We start from the raw sequence: 17,011 nt of genomic DNA, 5'->3' as shown, positions 1-17,011 counted from the left end.
CATGTGACAGGGGAGCAAATTGCTGCAGCAATGTGGACATTTCACATTTTTTATTTTCTACAGTCAAAGACAAACAGAATTGTATTACTTTTCTATTCTGTTCAACTTTTGCCCATTGAACTATGTTAGGGAAGTATGTTGCACAAAGGACTCAAGTAACGCTATGACTCTGTTGAACAGTACTTTTTATGTGAGATAAGATTTTGCAATAAAAATTAAGATTTCCCTGTGAATGCAATCTCTTCTGTCAAAACGGAAAGCTCAACCTGGTACAGGTGGGTTGATGGTGTTATGCTTGTCAATCTGGACTCTGAAAACAGGGATCTAAGTACAAAGCTCAGTGGGACTTATCTAAACTTTACGATTTTGTTTCCATTCAGTTCTTAGAAGTATTAATTGGAAAAACATCTCATTTACTTATAAACTTGTACGTATCAACTTATATGTATGTATCTCCCTATATATCGCTATATGTCTATGTATATTTATCGGAAAATATAAATATATACATTATAAAAATACATATAATTAATAGAGGTGAAAATAATGAACAGTTGTTGCCTCTCCGCATTTGAAACATGAGCGCCTTCTCCTTCCTCGTCTATATGTCCTGAAATTGAGATAGTCACTTTTTAATCAATTTTGATCTAACAACATAGTTGATTTGTACAAAGCATATCATACGATCTGTGAATAATTTTAAAAAAGAAAATTAGATCAGTACCTTTGAGGCCTCCAAGCAAAAGCTTATATTTCATGATTGCAGATCGACTGTTGAAAATCAGCATGAGAAATATTTTATTTCACAACTTCCATACTAATATACAAAAAACATTTCTACTATCTGAATGATACCGTCATTGTGGTTCTCTAGGTTTGATTTAAGAAAACATCTCTTTCAAAATGTGCTATATTCGCCTTATCAATAGTGTGGAAATCTTCAAAAAGGAATGCTGGGAATCAGCCCTCTGAAATGCATGTGAGAAAAACAGGATAGGATTTTGTAATGTCACACTACTTTGTCTAGGAATGTGATGTAAAAGTATTATAAAGTTCGTATTTCTGTAACTTGTTCAAGCTGTTGGACATTTTGAAAGGAGTCAATATTTGTCTCTTTCAACCTACTGGTGTTGGATTAGAGCTATAAATAAACAAAGATGACAGAAATGGAAAAGGTCAAGAGTAGTAAAGAAGTACCTCAAAGAATTGGACTGGTACCTTTGCATGCAAAGTCCAAAGTGCCAACCATTGCTCTTTGGAGCCACCCATGTGAGAGACAGAGAAATGGATGTAGTAGTTTGGAAATGTAGAATGTTTTAATATTCTTCAGTCAAAGATGATCATTATTTTGTAAATTGCATGTCCTGATAAACGTTTGCACATTTAACACTGTTATGGAGAATGTAGCTGAAAAGAATCAAATCATATTATCGCTCTTTACACTATGAGCATTAAACTGAGATATCTTTTCATCAATGTAAGAAAAGCCCCCGCACTGATGCGCTCTCTTTTGTCTCAATGGAAAAAGCTCTCGTGTATGGCTGGGTTCCATGGTGTAATGGTTAGCACTCTGGACTCTGAATCCAGCGATCCGAGTTCAAATCTCGGTGGGACCTGCTTGAATTATGAGATTTAATATTTCACTAATTTCTTAGAATTTGGACTTGGAAAAACATAACGTCAAAGCTTTACACTGAAACTTATCAACGTATAAGTATGTATCTATGTATACATGGCTATATCCATCTAGATAGCGATAATACAATATAAAGAAATGAATTAATCATAAACATAAGTACAGAAGCTGAAAACTAAAAACTGTTCTTTCCCATCCACAATTTGAGCAGGAGGTTCTTTTTCTTTCTCATCTGTATGATCAGTAATAAGATAGTTAATTTTGCTGATTTCTTATCTGACAACATTCTTGACTTACACAGTGCATTTAATTGTGCATTTCTTTGAAAGAGGAATTCAGATTAATACATCTGACATGTCTTTCGAAAGATTCTACTTCATGGTTATGGATTTACTTTAGAAAAACAGAGTGTAAATATCTGTGTGTCTGAATTTCAAGATTGTTATTTAAAAGTTCATCTCTTCTGCCCCCAAAATACACAATTTGATTCCTCAAGTTTTCTTTTAATGAAGGCTTTCCAATTAAAAAAGTTCCTTGTTCCCCTTATCAATACCAGTAAGATTTAAACAAGTAATATCTTGCATCAGCCCCTTGTAATGAGTTTGAGAAAGCGGAGTCAGCTCACAAAATGTCTCATTATTTTGAGCCATTTAATTTCCATGTTTTCTAAAAGTTCTATAATTTGCTCACATCAAATAGACTTTTAAAATACAATCAATAAATTAATGTTTCACTCTACCCGTGTTAGATTTATGATATTTATGAATACACTTGACAGAAAAAGATTTGGTCATAAGTCATGAAAGTGGTCCCACCGAGATTTGAACTCGGATCCTTGGATTCAAAGTCCAAAGTGCTAACCATTACACCATGGAACCTCCCATGTGACAGGGGAGCAAATTGCTGCAGCAATGTGGACATTTCACATTTTTTATTTTCTACAGTCAAAGACAAACAGAATTGTATTACTTTTCTATTCTGTTCAACTTTTGCCCATTGAACTATGTTAGGGAAGTATGTTGCACAAAGGACTCAAGTAACGCTATGACTCTGTTGAACAGTACTTTTTATGTGAGATAAGATTTTGCAATAAAAATTAAGATTTCCCTGTGAATGCAATCTCTTCTGTCAAAACGGAAAGCTCAACCTGGTACAGGTGGGTTGATGGTGTTATGCTTGTCAATCTGGACTCTGAAAACAGGGATCTAAGTACAAAGCTCAGTGGGACTTATCTAAACTTTACGATTTTGTTTCCATTCAGTTCTTAGAAGTATTAATTGGAAAAACATCTCATTTACTTATAAACTTGTACGTATCAACTTATATGTATGTATCTCCCTATATATCGCTATATGTCTATGTATATTTATCGGAAAATATAAATATATACATTATGAAAATACATATAATTAATAGAGGTGAAAATAATGAACAGTTGTTGCCTCTCTGCATTTGAAACATGAGCGCCTTCTCCTTCCTCTTCTATATGTCCTGAAATTGAGATAGTCACTTTTTAATCAATTTTGATCTAACAACATAGTTGATTTGTACAAAGCATATCATACGATCTGTGAATAATTTTAAAAAAGAACATTAGATCAGTGCCTTTGAGGCCTCCAAGCAAAAGCTTATATTTCATGATTGCAGATCGACTGTTGAAAATCAGCATGAGAAATGTTTTATTTCACAACTTCCATACTAATATACAAAAAACATTTCTACTATCTGAATGATACCGTCATTGTGGTTCTCTAGGTTTGATTTAAGAAAACATCTCTTTCAAAATGTGCTATATTCGCCTTATCAATAGTGTGGAAATCTTCAAAAAGGAATGCTGGGAATCAGCCCTCTGAAATGCATTTGAGAAAAACAGGATAGGATTTTGTAATGTCACACTATTTTGTCTAGGAATGTGATGTAAAAGTATTATAACGTTCGTATTTCTGTAACTTGTTCAAGCTGTTGGACATTTTGAAAGGAGTCAATATTTGTCTCTTTCAACCTACTGGTGTTGGATTGGAGCTATCAATAAACAAAGATGACAGAAATGGAAAAGGTCAAGAGTAGTAAAGAAGTACCTCAAAGAATTGGACTGGTACCTTTGCATGCAAAGTCCAAAGTGCCAACCATTGCTCTTTGGAGCCACCCATGTGAGAGACAGAGAAATGGATGTAGTAGTTTGGAAATGTAGAATGTTTTAATATTCTTCAGTCAAAGATGATCATTATTTTGTAAATTGCATGTCCTGATAAACGTTTGCACATTTAACACTGTTATGGAGAATGTAGCTGAAAAGAATCAAATCACATTATCGCTCTTTACACTATGAGCATTCAACTGAGATATCTTTTCATCAATGTAAGAAAAGCCCCCGCACTGATGCGCTCTCTTTTGTCTCAATGGAAAAAGCTCTCGTGTATGCCTGGGTTCCATGGTGTAATGGTTAGCACTCTGGACTCTGAATCCAGCGATCCGAGTTCAAATCTCGGTGGGACCTGCTTGAATTATGAGATTTAATATTTCACTAATTTCTTAGAATTTGGACTTGGAAAAACATAACGTCAAAGCTTTATACTGAAACTTATCAACGTATAAGTATGTATCTATGTATACATGGTTATATCCATCTAGATAGCGATAATACAATATAAAGAAATTAATTAATCATAAACATAAGTACAGAAGCTGAAAACTAAAAACTGTTCTTTCCCATCCACAATTTGAGCAAGAGGTTCTTTTTCTTTCTCATCTGTATGATCAGTAATAAGATAGTTAATTTTGCTGATTTCTTATCTGACAACATTCTTGACTTACACAGTGCATTTAATTGTGCATTTCTTTGAAAGAGGAATTCAGATTAATACATCTGACATGTCTTTCGAAAGATTCTACTTCATGGTTATGGATTTACTTTAGAAAAACAGAGTGTAAATATCTGTGTGTCTGAATTTCAAGATTGTTATTTAAAAGTTCATCTCTTCTGCCCCCAAAATACACAATTTGATTCCTCAAGTTTTCTTTTAATGAAGGCTTTCCAATTAAAAAAGTTCCTTGTTCCCCTTATCAATAACAGTAAGATTTAAACAAGTAATATCTTGCATCAGCCCCTTGTGATGAGTTTGAGAAAACAGAGTCAGCTCACAAAATGTCTCATTATTTTGAGCCATTTAATTTCCATGTTTTCTAAAAGTTCTATAATTTGCTCACATCAAATAGACTTTTAAAATACAATCAATAAATTAATGTTTCACTCTACCCGTGTTAGATTTATGATATTTATGAATACACTTGACAGAAAAAGATTTGGTCATAAGTCATGAAAGTGGTCCCACCGAGATTTGAACTCGGATCCTTGGATTCAAAGTCCAAAGTGCTAACCATTACACCATGGAACCTCCCATGTGACAGGGGAGCAAATTGCTGCAGCAATGTGGACATTTCACATTTTTTATTTTCTACAGTCAAAGACAAACAGAATTGTATTACTTTTCTATTCTGTTCAACTTTTGCCCATTGAACTATGTTAGGGAAGTATGTTGCACAAAGGACTCAAGTAACGCTATGACTCTGTTGAACAGTACTTTTTATGTGAGATAAGATTTTGCAATAAAAATTAAGATTTCCCTGTGAATGCAATCTCTTCTGTCAAAACGGAAAGCTCAACCTGGTACAGGTGGGTTGATGGTGTTATGCTTGTCAATCTGGACTCTGAAAACAGGGATCTAAGTACAAAGCTCAGTGGGACTTATCTAAACTTTACGATTTTGTTTCCATTCAGTTCTTAGAAGTATTAATTGGAAAAACATCTCATTTACTTATAAACTTGTACGTATCAACTTATATGTATGTATCTCCCTATATATCGCTATATGTCTATGTATATTTATCGGAAAATATAAATATATACATTATGAAAATACATATAATTAATAGAGGTGAAAATAATGAACAGTTGTTGCCTCTCTGCATTTGAAACATGAGCGCCTTCTCCTTCCTCTTCTATATGTCCTGAAATTGAGATAGTCACTTTTTAATCAATTTTGATCTAACAACATAGTTGATTTGTACAAAGCATATCATACGATCTGTGAATAATTTTAAAAAAGAAAATTAGATCAGTGCCTTTGAGGCCTCCAAGCAAAAGCTTATATTTCATGATTGCAGATCGACTGTTGAAAATCAGCATGAGAAATGTTTTATTTCACAACTTCCATACTAATATACAAAAAACATTTCTACTATCTGAATGATACCGTCATTGTGGTTCTCTAGGTTTGATTTAAGAAAACATCTCTTTCAAAATGTGCTATATTCGCCTTATCAATAGTGTGGAAATCTTCAAAAAGGAATGCTGGGAATCAGCCCTCTGAAATGCATTTGAGAAAAACAGGATAGGATTTTGTAATGTCACACTATTTTGTCTAGGAATGTGATGTAAAAGTATTATAAAGTTCGTATTTCTGTAACTTGTTCAAGCTGTTGGACATTTTGAAAGGAGTCAATATTTGTCTCTTTCAACCTACTGGTGTTGGATTGGAGCTATCAATAAACAAAGGTGACAGAAATGGAAAAGGTCAAGAGTAGTAAAGAAGTACCTCAAAGAATTGGACTGGTACCTTTGCATGCAAAGTCCAAAGTGCCAACCATTGCTCTTTGGAGCCACCCATGTGAGAGACAGAGAAATGGATGTAGTAGTTTGGAAATGTAGAATGTTTTAATATTCTTCAGTCAAAGATGATCATTATTTTGTAAATTGCATGTCCTGATAAACGTTTGCACATTTAACACTGGTATGGAGAATGTAGCTGAAAAGAATCAAATCACATTATCGCTCTTTACACTATGAGCATTCAACTGAGATATCTTTTCATCAATGTAAGAAAAGCCCCCGCACTGATGCGCTCTCTTTTGTCTCAATGGAAAAAGCTCTCGTGTATGGCTGGGTTCCATGGTGTAATGGTTAGCACTCTGGACTCTGAATCCAGCGATCCGAGTTCAAATCTCGGTGGGACCTGCTTGAATTATGAGATTTAATATTTCACTAATTTCTTAGAATTTGGACTTGGAAAAACATAACGTCAAAGCTTTATACTGAAACTTATCAACGTATAAGTATGTATCTATGTATACATGGTTATATCCATCTAGATAGCGATAATACAATATAAAGAAATTAATTAATCATAAACATAAGTACAGAAGCTGAAAACTAAAAACTGTTCTTTCCAATCCACAATTTGAGCAAGAGGTTCTTTTTCTTTCTCATCTGTATGATCAGTAATAAGATAGTTAATTTTGCTGATTTCTTATCTGACAACATTCTTGACTTACACAGTGCATTTAATTGTGCATTTCTTTGAAAGAGAAATTCAGATTAATACATCTGACATGTCTTTCGAAAGATTCTACTTCATGGTTATGGATTTACTTTAGAAAAACAGAGTGTAAATATCTGTGTGTCTGAATTTCAAGATTGTTATTTAAAAGTTCATCTCTTCTGCCCCCAAAATACACAATTTGATTCCTCAAGTTTTCTTTTAATGAAGGCTTTCCAATTAAAAAAGTTCCTTGTTCCCCTTATCAATAACAGTAAGATTTAAACAAGTAATATCTTGCATCAGCCCCTTGTGATGAGTTTGAGAAAACAGAGTCAGCTCACAAAATGTCTCATTATTTTGAGCCATTTAATTTCCATGTTTTCTAAAAGTTCTATAATTTGCTCACATCAAATAGACTTTTAAAATACAATCAATAAATTAATGTTTCACTCTACCCGTGTTAGATTTATGATATTTATGAATACACTTGACAGAAAAAGATTTGGTCATAAGTCATGAAAGTGGTCCCACCGAGATTTGAACTCGGATCCTTGGATTCAAAGTCCAAAGTGCTAACCATTACACCATGGAACCTCCCATGTGACAGGGGAGCAAATTGCTGCAGCAATGTGGACATTTCACATTTTTTATTTTCTACAGTCAAAGACAAACAGAATTGTATTACTTTTCTATTCTGTTCAACTTTTGCCCATTGAACTATGTTAGGGAAGTATGTTGCACAAAGGACTCAAGTAACGCTATGACTCTGTTGAACAGTACTTTTTATGTGAGATAAGATTTTGCAATAAAAATTAAGATTTCCCTGTGAATGCAATCTCTTTTGTCAAAACGGAAAGCTCAACCTGGTACAGGTGGGTTGATGGTGTTATGCTTGTCAATCTGGACTCTGAAAACAGGGATCTAAGTACAAAGCTCAGTGGGACTTATCTAAACTTTACGATTTTGTTTCCATTCAGTTCTTAGAAGTATTAATTGGAAAAACATCTCATTTACTTATAAACTTGTACGTATCAACTTATATGTATGTATCTCCCTATATATCGCTATATGTCTATGTATATTTATCGGAAAATATAAATATATACATTATGAAAATACATATAATTAATAGAGGTGAAAATAATGAACAGTTGTTGCCTCTCTGCATTTGAAACATGAGCGCCTTCTCCTTCCTCTTCTATATGTCCTGAAATTGAGATAGTCACTTTTTAATCAATTTTGATCTAACAACATAGTTGATTTGTACAAAGCATATCATACGATCTGTGAATAATTTAAAAAAAGAAAATTAGATCAGTGCCTTTGAGGCCTCCAAGCAAAAGCTTATATTTCATGATTGCAGATCGACTGTTGAAAATCAGCATGAGAAATGTTTTATTTCACAACTTCCATACTAATATACAAAAAACATTTCTACTATCTGAATGATACCGTCATTGTGGTTCTCTAGGTTTGATTTAAGAAAACATCTCTTTCAAAATGTGCTATATTCGCCTTATCAATAGTGTGGAAATCTTCAAAAAGGAATGCTGGGAATCAGCCCTCTGAAATGCATTTGAGAAAAACAGGATAGGATTTTGTAATGTCACACTATTTTGTCTAGGAATGTGATGTAAAAGTATTATAAAGTTCGTATTTCTGTAACTTGTTCAAGCTGTTGGACATTTTGAAAGGAGTCAATATTTGTCTCTTTCAACCTACTGGTGTTGGATTGGAGCTATCAATAAACAAAGATGACAGAAATGGAAAAGGTCAAGAGTAGTAAAGAAGTACCTCAAAGAATTGGACTGGTACCTTTGCATGCAAAGTCCAAAGTGCCAACCATTGCTCTTTGGAGCCACCCATGTGAGAGACAGAGAAATGGATGTAGTAGTTTGGAAATGTAGAATGTTTTAATATTCTTCAGTCAAAGATGATCATTATTTTGTAAATTGCATGTCCTGATAAACGTTTGCACATTTAACACTGTTATGGAGAATGTAGCTGAAAAGAATCAAATCACATTATCGCTCTTTACACTATGAGCATTCAACTGAGATATCTTTTCATCAATGTAAGAAAAGCCCCCGCACTGATGCGCTCTCTTTTGTCTCAATGGAAAAAGCTCTCGTGTATGGCTGGGTTCCATGGTGTAATGGTTAGCACTCTGGACTCTGAATCCAGCGATCCGAGTTCAAATCTCGGTGGGACCTGCTTGAATTATGAGATTTAATATTTCACTAATTTCTTAGAATTTGGACTTGGAAAAACATAACGTCAAAGCTTTATACTGAAACTTATCAACGTATAAGTATGTATCTATGTATACATGGTTATATCCATCTAGATAGCGATAATACAATATAAAGAAATTAATTAATCATAAACATAAGTACAGAAGCTGAAAACTAAAAACTGTTCTTTCCAATCCACAATTTGAGCAAGAGGTTCTTTTTCTTTCTCATCTGTATGATCAGTAATAAGATAGTTAATTTTGCTGATTTCTTATCTGACAACATTCTTGACTTACACAGTGCATTTAATTGTGCATTTCTTTGAAAGAGAAATTCAGATTAATACATCTGACATGTCTTTCGAAAGATTCTACTTCATGGTTATGGATTTACTTTAGAAAAACAGAGTGTAAATATCTGTGTGTCTGAATTTCAAGATTGTTATTTAAAAGTTCATCTCTTCTGCCCCCAAAATACACAATTTGATTCCTCAAGTTTTCTTTTAATGAAGGCTTTCCAATTAAAAAAGTTCCTTGTTCCCCTTATCAATAACAGTAAGATTTAAACAAGTAATATCTTGCATCAGCCCCTTGTGATGAGTTTGAGAAAACAGAGTCAGCTCACAAAATGTCTCATTATTTTGAGCCATTTAATTTCCATGTTTTCTAAAAGTTCTATAATTTGCTCACATCAAATAGACTTTTAAAATACAATCAATAAATTAATGTTTCACTCTACCCGTGTTAGATTTATGATATTTATGAATACACTTGACAGAAAAAGATTTGGTCATAAGTCATGAAAGTGGTCCCACCGAGATTTGAACTCGGATCCTTGGATTCAAAGTCCAAAGTGCTAACCATTACACCATGGAACCTCCCATGTGACAGGGGAGCAAATTGCTGCAGCAATGTGGACATTTCACATTTTTTATTTTCTACAGTCAAAGACAAACAGAATTGTATTACTTTTCTATTCTGTTCAACTTTTGCCCATTGAACTATGTTAGGGAAGTATGTTGCACAAAGGACTCAAGTAACGCTATGACTCTGTTGAACAGTACTTTTTATGTGAGATAAGATTTTGCAATAAAAATTAAGATTTCCCTGTGAATGCAATCTCTTCTGTCAAAACGGAAAGCTCAACCTGGTACAGGTGGGTTGATGGTGTTATGCTTGTCAATCTGGACTCTGAAAACAGGGATCTAAGTACAAAGCTCAGTGGGACTTATCTAAACTTTATGATTTTGTTTCCATTCAGTTCTTAGAAGTATTAATTGGAAAAACATCTCATTTACTTATAAACTTGTACGTATCAACTTATATGTATGTATCTCCCTATATATCGCTATATGTCTATGTATATTTATCGGAAAATATAAATATATACATTATAAAAATACATATAATTAATAGAGGTGAAAATAATGAACAGTTGTTGCCTCTCCGCATTTGAAACATGAGCGCCTTCTCCTTCCTCGTCTATATGTCCTGAAATTGAGATAGTCACTTTTTAATCAATTTTGATCTAACAACATAGTTGATTTGTACAAAGCATATCATACGATCTGTGAATAATTTTAAAAAAGAAAATTAGATCAGTACCTTTGAGGCCTCCAAGAAAAAGCTTATATTTCATGATTGCAGATCGACTGTTGAAAATCAGCATGAGAAATATTTTATTTCACAACTTCCATACTAATATACAAAAAACATTTCTACTATCTGAATGATACCGTCATTGTGGTTCTCTAGGTTTGATTTAAGAAAACATCTCTTTCAAAATGTGCTATATTCGCCTTATCAATAGTGTGGAAATCTTCAAAAAGGAATGCTGGGAATCAGCCCTCTGAAATGCATGTGAGAAAAACAGGATAGGATTTTGTAATGTCACACTACTTTGTCTAGGAATGTGATGTAAAAGTATTATAAAGTTCGTATTTCTGTAACTTGTTCAAGCTGTTGGACATTTTGAAAGGAGTCAATATTTGTCTCTTTCAACCTACTGGTGTTGGATTAGAGCTATAAATAAACAAAGATGACAGAAATGGAAAAGGTCAAGAGTAGTAAAGAAGTACCTCAAAGAATTGGACTGGTACCTTTGCATGCAAAGTCCAAAGTGCCAACCATTGCTCTTTGGAGCCACCCATGTGAGAGACAGAGAAATGGATGTAGTAGTTTGGAAATGTAGAATGTTTTAATATTCTTCAGTCAAAGATGATCATTATTTTGTAAATTGCATGCCCTGATAAACGTTTGCACATTTAACACTGTTATGAAGAATGTAGCTGAAAAGAATCAAATCACATTATCGCTCTTTACACTATGAGCATTCAACTGAGATATCTTTTCATCAATGTAAGAAAAGCCCCCGCACTGATGCGCTCTCTTTTGTCTCAATGGAAAAAGCCCTCATGTATGGCGGGGTTCCATGGTGTAATGGTTAGCACTCTGGACTCTGAATCCAGCGATCCGAGTTCAAATCTCGGTGGGACCTGCTTGAATTATGAGATTTAATATTTCACTAATTTCTTAGAATTTGGACTTGGAAAAACATAACGTCAAAGCTTTATACTGAAACTTATCAACGTATAAGTATGTATCTATGTATACATGGCTATATCCATCTAGATAGCGATAATACAATATAAAGAAATGAATTAATCATAAACATAAGTACAGGAGCTGAAAGCTAAAAACTGTTCTTTCCCATCCACAATTTGAGCAAGAGGTACTTTTTCTTTCTCATCTGTATGATCAGTAATAAGATAGTTAATTTTGCTGATTTCTTATCTGACAACATTCTTGACTTACACAGTGCATTTAATTGTGCATTTCTTTGAAAGAGGAATTCAGATTAATACATCTGACATGTCTTTCGAAAGATTCTACTTCATGGTTATGGATTTACTTTAGAAAAATAGAGTGTAAATATCTGTGTGTCTGAATTTCAAGATTGTTATTTAAAAGTTCATCTCTTCTGCCCCCAAAATACACAATTTGATTCCTCAAGTTTTCTTTTAATGAAGGCTTTCCAATTAAAAAAGTTCCTTGTTCCCCTTATCAATAACAGTAAGATTTAAACAAGTAATATCTTGCATCAGCCCCTTGTGATGAGTTTGAGAAAACAGAGTCAGCTCACAAAATGTCTCATTATTTTGAGCCATTTAATTTCCATGTTTTCTAAAAGTTCTATAATTTGCTCACATCAAATAGACTTTTAAAATACAATCAATAAATTAATGTTTCACTCTACCCGTGTTAGATTTATGATATTTATGAATACACTTGACAGAAAAAGATTTGGTCATAAGTCATGAAAGTGGTCCCACCGAGATTTGAACTCGGATCCTTGGATTCAAAGTCCAAAGTGCTAACCATTACACCATGGAACCTCCCATGTGACAGGGGAGCAAATTGCTGCAGCAATGTGGACATTTCACATTTTTTATTTTCTACAGTCAAAGACAAACAGAATTGTATTACTTTTCTATTCTGTTCAACTTTTGCCCATTGAACTATGTTAGGGAAGTATGTTGCACAAAGGACTCAAGTAACGCTATGACTCTGTTGAACAGTACTTTTTATGTGAGATAAGATTTTGCAATAAAAATTAAGATTTCCCTGTGAATGCAATCTCTTCTGTCAAAACGGAAAGCTCAACCTGGTACAGGTGGGTTGATGGTGTTATGCTTGTCAATCTGGACTCTGAAAACAGGGATCTAAGAACAAAGCTCAGTGGGACTTATCTAAACTTTACGATTTTGTTTCCATTCAGTTCTTAGAAGTATTAATTGGAAAAACATCTCATTTACTTATAAACTTGTACGTATCAACTTATATGTATGTATCTCCCTATATATCGCTATATGTCTATGTATATTTATCGGAAAATATAAATATATACATTATAAAAATACATATAATTAATAGAGGTGAAAATAATGAACAGTTGTTGCCTCTCCGCATTTGAAACATGAGCGCCTTCTCCTTCCTCTTCTATATGTCCTGAAATTGAGATAGTCACTTTTTAATCAATTTTGATCTAACAACATAGTTGATTTGTACAAAGCATATCATACGATCTGTGAATAATTTTAAAAAAGAAAATTAGATCAGTACCTTTGAGGCCTCCAAGCAAAAGCTTATATTTCATGATTGCAGATCGACTGTTGAAAATCAGCATGAGAAATGTTTTATTTCACAACTTCCATACTAATATACAAAAAACATTTCTACTATCTGAATGATACCGTCATTGTGGTTCTCTAGGTTTGATTTAAGAAAACATCTCTTTCAAAATGTGCTATATTCGCCTTATCAATAGTGTGGAAATCTTCAAAAAGGAATGCTGGGAATCAGCCCTCTGAAATGCATTTGAGAAAAACAGGATAGGATTTTGTAATGTCACACTATTTTGTCTAGGAATGTGATGTAAAAGTATTATAAAGTTCGTATTTCTGTAACTTGTTCAAGCTGTTGGACATTTTGAAAGGAGTCAATATTTGTCTCTTTCAACCTACTGGTGTTGGATTAGAGCTATCAATAAACAAAGATGACAGAAATGGAAAAGGTCAAGAGTAGTAAAGAAGTACCTCAAAGAATTGGACTGGTACCTTTGCATGCAAAGTCCAAAGTGCCAACCATTGCTCTTTGGAGCCACCCATGTGAGAGACAGAGAAATGGATGTAGTAGTTTGGAAATGTAGAATGTTTTAATATTCTTCAGTCAAAGATGATCATTATTTTGTAAATTGCATGTCCTGATAAACGTTTGCACATTTAACACTGTTATGGAGAATGTAGCTGAAAAGAATCAAATCACATTATCGCTCTTTACACTATGAGCATTCAACTGAGATATCTTTTCATCAATGTAAGAAAAGCCCCCGCACTGATGCGCTCTCTTTTGTCTCAATGGAAAAAGCCCTCATGTATGGCGGGGTTCCATGGTGTAATGGTTAGCACTCTGGACTCTGAATCCAGCGATCCGAGTTCAAATCTCGGTGGGACCTGCTTGAATTATGAGATTTAATATTTCACTAATTTCTTAGAATTTGGACTTGGAAAAACATAACGTCAAAGCTTTATACTGAAACTTATCAACGTATAAGTATGTATCTATGTATACATGGCTATATCCATCTAGATAGCGATAATACAATATAAAGAAATGAATTAATCATAAACATAAGTACAGAAGCTGAAAACTAAAAACTGTTCTTTCCCATCCACAATTTGAGCAAGAGGTTCTTTTTCTTTCTCATCTGTATGATCAGTAATAAGATAGTTAATTTTGCTGATTTCTTATCTGACAACATTCTTGACTTACACAGTGCATTTAATTGTGCATTTCTTTGAAAGAGGAATTCAGATTAATACATCTGACATGTCTTTCGAAAGATTCTACTTCATGGTTATGGATTTACTTTAGAAAAACAGAGTGTAAATATCTGTGTGTCTGAATTTCAAGATTGTTATTTAAAAGTTCATCTCTTCTGCCCCCAAAATACACAATTTGATTCCTCAAGTTTTCTTTTAATGAAGGCTTTCCAATTAAAAAAGTTCCTTGTTCCCCTTATCAATAACAGTAAGATTTAAACAAGTAATATCTTGCATCAGCCCCTTGTGATGAGTTTGAGAAAACAGAGTCAGCTCACAAAATGTCTCATTATTTTGAGCCATTTAATTTCCATGTTTTCTAAAAGTTCTATAATTTGCTCACATCAAATAGACTTTTAAAATACAATCAATAAATTAATGTTTCACTCTACCCGTGTTAGATTTATGATATTTATGAATACACTTGACAGAAAAAGATTTGGTCATAAGTCATGAAAGTGGTCCCACCGAGATTTGAACTCGGATCCTTGGATTCAAAGTCCAAAGTGCTAACCATTACACCATGGAACCTCCCATGTGACAGGGGAGCAAATTGCTGCAGCAATGTGGACATTTCACATTTTTTATTTTCTACAGTCAAAGACAAACAGAATTGTATTACTTTTCTATTCTGTTCAACTTTTGCCCATTGAACTATGTTAGGGAAGTATGTTGCACAAAGGACTCAAGTAACGCTATGACTCTGTTGAACAGTACTTTTTATGTGAGATAAGATTTTGCAATAAAAATTAAGATTTCCCTGTGAATGCAATCTCTTCTGTCAAAACGGAAAGCTCAACCTGGTACAGGTGGGTTGATGGTGTTATGCTTGTCAATCTGGACTCTGAAAACAGGGATCTAAGTACAAAGCTCAGTGGGACTTATCTAAACTTTACGATTTTGTTTCCATTCAGTTCTTAGAAGTATTAATTGGAAAAACATCTCATTTACTTATAAACTTGTACGTATCAACTTATATGTATGTATCTCCCTATATATCGCTATATGTCTATGTATATTTATCGGAAAATATAAATATATACATTATGAAAATACATATAATTAATAGAGGTGAAAATAATGAACAGTTGTTGCCTCTCTGCATTTGAAACATGAGCGCCTTCTCCTTCCTCTTCTATATGTCCTGAAATTGAGATAGTCACTTTTTAATCAATTTTGATCTAACAACATAGTTGATTTGTACAAAGCATATCATACGATCTGTGAATAATTTAAAAAAAGAAAATTAGATCAGTGCCTTTGAGGCCTCCAAGCAAAAGCTTATATTTCATGATTGCAGATCGACTGTTGAAAATCAGCATGAGAAATGTTTTATTTCACAACTTCCATACTAATATACAAAAAACATTTCTACTATCTGAATGATACCGTCATTGTGGTTCTCTAGGTTTGATTTAAGAAAACATCTCTTTCAAAATGTGCTATATTCGCCTTATCAATAGTGTGGAAATCTTCAAAAAGGAATGCTGGGAATCAGCCCTCTGAAATGCATTTGAGAAAAACAGGATAGGATTTTGTAATGTCACACTATTTTGTCTAGGAATGTGATGTAAAAGTATTATAAAGTTCGTATTTCTGTAACTTGTTCAAGCTGTTGGACATTTTGAAAGGAGTCAATATTTGTCTCTTTCAACCTACTGGTGTTGGATTGGAGCTATCAATAAACAAAGATGACAGAAATGGAAAAGGTCAAGAGTAGTAAAGAAGTACCTCAAAGAATTGGACTGGTACCTTTGCATGCAAAGTCCAAAGTGCCAACCATTGCTCTTTGGAGCCACCCATGTGAGAGACAGAGAAATGGATGTAGTAGTTTGGAAATGTAGAATGTTTTAATATTCTTCAGTCAAAGATGATCATTATTTTGTAAATTGCATGTCCTGATAAACGTTTGCACATTTAACACTGTTATGGAGAATGTAGCTGAAAAGAATCAAATCACATTATCGCTCTTTACACTATGAGCATTCAACTGAGATATCTTTTCATCAATGTAAGAAAAGCCCCCGCACTGATGCGCTCTCTTTTGTCTCAATGGAAAAAGCTCTCGTGTATGGCTGGGTTCCATGGTGTAATGGTTAGCACTCTGGACTCTGAATCCAGCGATCCGAGTTCAAATCTCGGTGGGACCTGCTTGAATTATGAGATTTAATATTTCACTAATTTCTTAGAATTTGGACTTGGAAAAACATAACGTCAAAGCTTTATACTGAAACTTATCAACGTATAAGTATGTATCTATGTATACATGGTTATATCCATCTAGATAGCGATAATACAATATAAAGAAATTAATTAATCATAAACATAAGTACAGAAGCTGAAAACTAAAAACTGTTCTTTCCAATCCACAATTTGAGCAAGAGGTTCTTTTTCTTTCTCATCTGTATGATCAGTAATAAGATAGTTAATTTTGCTGATTTCT

The 17,011-nt window shown here is 33.6% G+C and overlaps 13 non-coding genes across 13 annotated transcripts; 7 read left to right on the top strand and 6 right to left on the bottom strand.

Annotated features, from left to right (window-relative positions):
- The first annotated feature begins 1,544 nt into the window (after positions 1 to 1,544).
- On the top strand, positions 1,545 to 1,616 carry TRNAQ-CUG (transfer RNA glutamine (anticodon CUG)). Its single transcript has one exon. It is a non-coding gene; the product is annotated as a tRNA-Gln (tRNA).
- Positions 1,617 to 2,442: 826 nt separating this feature from the next.
- On the bottom strand, positions 2,443 to 2,514 carry TRNAQ-UUG (transfer RNA glutamine (anticodon UUG)). The gene has a single exon. It is a non-coding gene; the product is annotated as a tRNA-Gln (tRNA).
- A 1,547-nt stretch (positions 2,515 to 4,061) lies between these two features.
- On the top strand, positions 4,062 to 4,133 carry TRNAQ-CUG (transfer RNA glutamine (anticodon CUG)). The gene has a single exon. It is a non-coding gene; the product is annotated as a tRNA-Gln (tRNA).
- An 826-nt stretch (positions 4,134 to 4,959) lies between these two features.
- On the bottom strand, positions 4,960 to 5,031 carry TRNAQ-UUG (transfer RNA glutamine (anticodon UUG)). Its single transcript has one exon. It is a non-coding gene; the product is annotated as a tRNA-Gln (tRNA).
- Positions 5,032 to 6,578: 1,547 nt separating this feature from the next.
- TRNAQ-CUG (transfer RNA glutamine (anticodon CUG)) lies at positions 6,579 to 6,650 on the top strand. Its single transcript has one exon. It is a non-coding gene; the product is annotated as a tRNA-Gln (tRNA).
- Positions 6,651 to 7,476: 826 nt separating this feature from the next.
- TRNAQ-UUG (transfer RNA glutamine (anticodon UUG)) lies at positions 7,477 to 7,548 on the bottom strand. The gene has a single exon. It is a non-coding gene; the product is annotated as a tRNA-Gln (tRNA).
- A 1,547-nt stretch (positions 7,549 to 9,095) lies between these two features.
- Positions 9,096 to 9,167, top strand: TRNAQ-CUG (transfer RNA glutamine (anticodon CUG)). The gene has a single exon. It is a non-coding gene; the product is annotated as a tRNA-Gln (tRNA).
- Positions 9,168 to 9,993: 826 nt separating this feature from the next.
- On the bottom strand, positions 9,994 to 10,065 carry TRNAQ-UUG (transfer RNA glutamine (anticodon UUG)). Its single transcript has one exon. It is a non-coding gene; the product is annotated as a tRNA-Gln (tRNA).
- Positions 10,066 to 11,612: 1,547 nt separating this feature from the next.
- On the top strand, positions 11,613 to 11,684 carry TRNAQ-CUG (transfer RNA glutamine (anticodon CUG)). Its single transcript has one exon. It is a non-coding gene; the product is annotated as a tRNA-Gln (tRNA).
- An 826-nt stretch (positions 11,685 to 12,510) lies between these two features.
- Positions 12,511 to 12,582, bottom strand: TRNAQ-UUG (transfer RNA glutamine (anticodon UUG)). Its single transcript has one exon. It is a non-coding gene; the product is annotated as a tRNA-Gln (tRNA).
- A 1,547-nt stretch (positions 12,583 to 14,129) lies between these two features.
- Positions 14,130 to 14,201, top strand: TRNAQ-CUG (transfer RNA glutamine (anticodon CUG)). Its single transcript has one exon. It is a non-coding gene; the product is annotated as a tRNA-Gln (tRNA).
- An 826-nt stretch (positions 14,202 to 15,027) lies between these two features.
- TRNAQ-UUG (transfer RNA glutamine (anticodon UUG)) lies at positions 15,028 to 15,099 on the bottom strand. Its single transcript has one exon. It is a non-coding gene; the product is annotated as a tRNA-Gln (tRNA).
- A 1,547-nt stretch (positions 15,100 to 16,646) lies between these two features.
- Positions 16,647 to 16,718, top strand: TRNAQ-CUG (transfer RNA glutamine (anticodon CUG)). The gene has a single exon. It is a non-coding gene; the product is annotated as a tRNA-Gln (tRNA).
- Positions 16,719 to 17,011: the final 293 nt, after the last annotated feature.

This window comes from Lissotriton vulgaris, unplaced genomic scaffold (genome assembly GCF_964263255.1).
Source record: "Lissotriton vulgaris unplaced genomic scaffold, aLisVul1.2 SCAFFOLD_714, whole genome shotgun sequence".
Lineage (NCBI taxonomy): Eukaryota > Metazoa > Chordata > Amphibia > Caudata > Salamandridae > Lissotriton > Lissotriton vulgaris.
The sequence above is the reverse complement of the archived record's forward strand: the minus strand, read 5'-3'. Positions and strand labels throughout refer to the sequence as shown.